The sequence below is a fragment of the Aplysia californica genome, unplaced genomic scaffold (genome assembly GCF_000002075.1).
Source record: "Aplysia californica isolate F4 #8 unplaced genomic scaffold, AplCal3.0 scaffold00059, whole genome shotgun sequence".
NCBI lineage: Eukaryota > Metazoa > Mollusca > Gastropoda > Aplysiida > Aplysiidae > Aplysia > Aplysia californica.
Genome location: NW_004797329.1, coordinates 824,477 through 830,721, shown reverse-complemented (window position 1 = coordinate 830,721; position 6,245 = coordinate 824,477). Strand labels below are relative to the sequence as shown.

General features: G+C 39.7%; 1 long non-coding RNA gene across 1 annotated transcript in view; it reads right to left on the bottom strand.

The window, feature by feature from the left end:
- The window catches only part of LOC118477298, a 26,761-nt gene extending 21,275 nt beyond the window's left edge, over positions 1 to 5,486 (bottom strand). The window contains exon 1 of the long non-coding RNA XR_004858273.1: positions 5,074 to 5,486. This is a non-coding gene — a long non-coding RNA (uncharacterized LOC118477298). The remainder of the gene's footprint in view (positions 1 to 5,073) is intronic.
- Positions 5,487 to 6,245: the final 759 nt, after the last annotated feature.

Below are 6,245 nucleotides of genomic sequence, written 5' to 3'. Positions count from 1 at the left end.
GGGGGGAGGGGCATAAAATTTGATACACATGAGGTAGATTAAGACTTACATACCTCTCATTCTCGACTACATCCATAATGTACAATGCAAGGGTGTCCTCTCTTTATTCTCGACTCAGCTCATATAATTCGTGTCTATCAGCTCGGAACACTTCCAGAGCTGACAGAAAGACTATAGTGCACTAAAAAATTCGGGGTGCAACTTATCATCCTCAAATATCTCTTTAATGGATGAATCAATGTCATCCATACTTTGCATAGCAGTTTGTATTAATATGTTTTGACTAAAAGATATTTTTCTAGAACAATTGGGGTTAGATTAAAAAAACTTTCCTTCATTAATTTATATAAAATACTTGAAATCTCTGTCACACGTAAAATGGTATTGTTCACGGCACTTCCCGCTTCTCATACACATTTTGATTACGCATATGGCCTATCAATGACAGCTCATCAATGACAATTTTTACTTGCAAAACTTTTGTACAATCAAAGAGTCTACATAACAAGAGGGGCCACTGCTCTCTTTGAGCCAATTACAAAAGTGTCCTCAAAATTCGGTGGTGCCCTCTTCACAAATGCGCACCCTTTGCGAACAGAGTTACCCTGCTTGAGTGTAAAAAATCAAAGTGAAACTAGCAAGTTTTTGAATGAATTTCGGAAGAACGCTTTTTAAAAATGGTAACCAAAAAACCTCTTCCGGAGGAAAGGGTGATTGTTTTCTTCGTTTAATTTGACTTTAGAATGAAAAGCTAGAGGTCATAAAAAAACAACAACAACTAAAACTCCACACTGAACGAACCCGAACACTGCTGATGAACAGCAGTCGATCTGCCCACGCAAGGAGGTGCTATTCATATTCCTCTTCTGGAAAAACGAAAGAGAGCTTCAAAACAGACTGCAGCGCCATCTGAAGCGAAGAGCGGACTTCCGGCGGACACTTTTTTGGCTGAGTGGCCCATCTTGTCATGTACTATCTTTGGTACAATACATTATTAAATAGTGAACACATTTTTGAACTAATGGCTCTCAAAACATGCGTTCAATACGCATAAGGTCCCGATTAGAAAAACATGACGGACTTGCTATTAAAAACAGTATTGCCCCAACTGTAAACATTAAAAAATCTGTAGAAACAACCAGCTTGGATTTTTTTATTAGTATATTTTATTAAGGGATTTTCTAGAATACAGCTTGCAGGTGTTTACAAAAATGTTGATGTGTTAAGACAAATTGATACAAGTCACTGTGCAAAAATTGGAGGTCCTATGTTCGATAGTTGAAGAGATGTTTGAAAATAAGTCGCGCCACGAATTTTTGACAGCACTATGGAAGGAAATCGAAGCAGCGACGACCAAGACACTAACACACAGATGAAAGATCGGGGATGTTACTTTAGATTTAGTCATAGTTTCACAGTACTTGCTAGAACATTTGATCAAATAAATACCGAAGAGTAAAGATGTAATTAGTGACTAATTTTGTTTTAAAAAGACAGTGGGAGAGATAATGACGATAGGCGTTTGATAGGAAAGAAGAAGCGAACAGCACCAGAGAGTCCATCAAGCACTCACAAAGCTCGGACAGCCCTTCCACGACACGTGACTTACAAAATACGGTATAGTAAAAGTATTCAGCTGCCGACCCACCATTGCAGTTTAATTCTTCTATCTCTTTGTGTGTTAGCCTGCTTGTTCTTTTGTCCATGTATCTTTTTTCTTGTTTGTCTGCTTGCTTACTTGCTAGTTTGCCTGCTTTGTGTCTCTGTTTCTACTTCCTATCACACTGCGAACTCCCCATTGTCTTATTGACTACCAACTGTTTATAGAATTTGATACAAAAATTAACTCTCTTAGTAATCAGTCGTTTGAATATTATTATTTAAAAAAATAATATTCTGTCGTAATAGAAAGAAGACAGAAATGATGCCGTGCTCCATAAATGTAAGCTCAGAATCGAAGGTGTGACACCATTTATATCAGCAGTGGCAGAATTGTTGTAACTACTAGAACTACAGCAAAAAAAAAACCTCGGGGTGTACTTAGACATGGAGATGTCCGCGGGAACACATTTAAATCTCCTTGGCAAAATCTCCTGCTTAGAGCTCAGTAGAAAAACAAAACAAAAGCAACAACAACAATACACAAAAAACAACTGCAAAAAGAAAAAAAATCTTTAAAAATCCGGTGAATTGAATAACTATCTTGACACCTGCGCAGCAAAAACGCTAAAACCAGCGTTCATTATACCTCTGCGATTTACTTTAAGCAGACCTACGATGCTTAAATATTCCTGAATTCCACGGTTAAATCATTAGACTCCGAAAGGAAGTCAAAATGTGAGCATATTATTATTATGTGTGCGACGTGGTGGAATCATGCGCTCGTCAAACTTTGGGCATATGGTATTATTGGTATCATTTTAAAACCAGTTCATTTGCTCTCTTTTTTTTTTAATTAAAAGAAACCCCCAAGTATCTTGAATAAAAGTCGATATATTTGCGATGAAAGGAGGAGGGGTCTCCTGGTTTCAGAGGTAAAATTAGCGAGAAATTGGCCATCAAAGAGTTATGACTTTCAAAGCTCGAGAGTCTTGAAAGCTAAAAATTTACTTTTGTGTGCCTTTGACCAACGTTTTTCAGTCAAAAAAATCCACACAGAAATCTGTTTCTACATAGATCTAGATATAAAAGTTGTTGAGGCAAAATAAAAAAGTGTGTGTGTATGTGTGTGTGTGTGTGTGTGTGTGTGTGTGTGTGTGTGTGTGTGTGTGTGTGTGTGTGTGGTTGTCTGCGTGTTTAAACGTACTGTACGTGTATAAATCAATAATAGTAATATGAATAGTTTTATGAGCTCGTATGCCTCTTGAACGACCAATTACATTATTGAAGTAAAGCGCACAGTCGAGTTCAATAGGGAACAGAGCGCTCAGAAAAATCTATTAATTATAATTATCATTACAAAACGTTACACATGTTCATTTGCGATACTAAAAACAGACTTCCTTCCTCGTGAACGGCTTACATCTGTCACATCACATCCTCACAGACGTGAGTTCTAATAATACATGGAATAATTTTCCTAAACCATCATATCCTCACAGACGCGAGTTCTAATAATACATGGAATAATATTCCTAGACCGTGAATTTTCATGGCTGTCGCTCTTTTCTATCGACAAAAACTTCGCTGCATAATATAGCAAAGGAACTGTCTCGTTATAGTTGATAGCGCACCCCCTCCCCCCACCCACCCATCCATACACACTCTTATTTGCCCGTCATTTATTGGCTCCATATTGATTCACATGGTTTGCTCCAAAGTGGAGCGGATTTACGTCAGAGTTCACGAGCTAGGATATTTTAAGACTATGTCCGTACTTTTCCGGTGTACAGGAATATGATTAGATATTGTGTATGTAGACAATTCTTTTGTTTCCTTTCTCTGATTCGTTTTTTTCTAACGTACACACACGTATATTGTATATTTTCTTTTTAAAATGAGTTTGAGGAACGAAACATGTGGTGGCATCTAGATCATTGCCCGTAGGCTGTTGATGAAGTCTTCTTTCCTGCGCGAGTGGTTTGTCACGGTGATGATGATGATGATGATGATGATGATGATGATGATGATGATGATGATGATGACGATGACGACGATGACGACGATGACGTCGACTGCGCTGCATTCGACATCATATTATATACTATTCTGTTACAAAAATAGGATCAACATCAGAGGTTGTGATTATTATTATCATCGTTACAATGGAGATACAGATGGACCATAAGCTGGAATTGATGTGTTTCAAAGATTGATGAACCAATTTTCCAAAATAACTGTATTTAATATAACTAACTATTTTACAATGGTTTGGCTCCTAAATTTAACGATCGATTTCAAGATGTATTAATCGATCATCAATCTTCCAAATCAAGCACACCACTTAATTTCGGCGTGCCAAGTGCTCAGTTCTTGGGCCAATGATTTTCGAGCTGAATAACATAACACAGCCTCTTGACAACATCCTTTTAAAAAAAAGTGTGAAATGAAATATTATCATCGTCTAAACGTCCCATCGCCCCGTCCCCCTCACATTCTCAACTCCTCACCCAAGCGGTAACTCCCCTTTTGTCCACATTTAACAGTACCGACGCCTCAGTTAATACGTCATTAGCCATGGTACTACAACAGCTGCTGCTGTACCCACAAGGAACACTGTAAATTATAAGGTTTGCTGGTGCAAGAACTTCAATTCATTTTATTCAATATAATGTTTAATGATTTTAAAAATGTATTCATTTTTATGGAGTTTGTTACTTAAATTTGACTGTTTTCTGTGACGTAACCCAAGAAATGGATAAAAAATGACAATGTACGCAATGCTATGTAGGCATCTGTTCTTCTTTTTATTGAATGGCATTGTTTCTGCACATTTAGATGTCTTTTTTAAATAACTGAAGGTAGGTAATTGAATTTTCTTGTTCGAGTGGCTGAGAGGAGGAAAAAAACAACAGTTTGAGAGTCTGCAGAGGAGGGCAAAGTCTTTGTAAACAAAAAGGTCACATCTTCGAGATCAGCTCACTATCCTTTTCGTTGTGGGGTTGAAAGTGCTGACGGTTACTGGGCCGTCGGTGGAGAGAGGACAACGACAATACCAAATTCCTAAAATCAAACGAAGAAATATCCTACAATGAATTATTCCTATTCTTATAAGATAAGATATATGTAACGCAGGAATCACACTTTTACCAGAAGACGAGCCTCATTACTCAATTCTCGGGCCTGGCAATGAAAGATTTAAACCGTAATTTTAGTAAAACTGAGGAGAGACGGAGTGGTGGAGAGCTATACTGAGTGTGTGTGTGTGTGTGTGTGTGTGTGTGTGTGTGTGTGTGTGTGTGTGTGAAAGAGAGAGAGAGAGAGAGAGAGAGAGAGAGGGAGTATTGGCTTTGCTAAGAGCCGGACTAGGGACAAATCAAGATCTACAACAACGCGGATGAGCGTCGGGTTTCGAGAATTGAGAGGCACCACTCGCCCCAACTACATACACACACGGCCATAAGCATCTCTTACGTTCGCGAGAGTTGTGGGATACTCTGATGTTGGAAGAATCCGAGTCGTCTCTCTTATCAGTTTTCCTTCCCGTCTTTGGCTGTATCGGACTCAGACAATGAGTGGTAGCAGATCGGGGCACCGTCGTAGCTCGTCGTGAAAACAGCCACAGAGCCACATACACGCACACACTCACTCACACACGCGCGTGTACACGCGTGTGTGACAGCGGTTAAAGAAGTGATGATATGTTTCTCTCGAATTTCGGAGATCGAAACACAAAATGGTTTATATTTTAGGCCGTGAAACGTTCTTGTATTGGGCCTCACAGACCGTCGTCAGGGTGGAAGTGGTGGTGTTGTGGTTGCTAACGGTCCAATTCCGTCGCCATGGAGAGCGGGGTTCGCGTCTGCCCAAAGAGCGCTGTTCTTGCGCGTGTCGTCATTGGTGGCCCGAACCGTCGGATACAAAAGTATGGAACATGTGTTAATCATTGTATATGAAAATCAAGCAATCAAATATCAGTGGGGGGGTTTTCTGATGGGTTTATGTATGTGCGTACGTGTATGTGAGCGCATGTGTATGTGTGTGTTTGTGTGTGTATGTGTGTGTGTGTGTGTGTGTGTGTGTGTGTGTTTGTGTATGTGTGTGTGTGTTCGTGTAAATGTGTGTGTTTGTGTGCGCATGTGTGCGCACGTGCGCTAGTGTGTGTGCACTTGCTGTTATGAGCGTGTATGTCCAATGTAAGTCAGTCTGTCTTGTATGGATGTGAGATATGGAACGCATCTCAAACTTGCATAAGAAGAATTCAGGTTTTCTTGAGCAAGTGTCTAAGGAAGTTACTGAAGGTCAGATGGACAAAGAGGAAAAGACAGAACCCAGTCAGTGATGAGGTGGTAAGAAGGCGGTGGCGATGGATTGAACATACTTTCAGGAAGTCAGGCAGGTGATCAAGGAAAGTGTTGGATTGGAAGCCACACGGTCAAAGGTCAAGGGGAAGACCTTGTGAAACCTGGAGAAGAGTCACAGAAATTGATGTACAGAAAAGTGGAAAGATGTGGAATAACACTAAGAGGCTAGCTCAGGGTAGAAAAGATGGAACGATCGTGGCTTATATCCTGATTCGGGGTGAGAAAGACAATGATGATGATGATGATGATGATGATGATGATGATGATGATGATGATGATGAT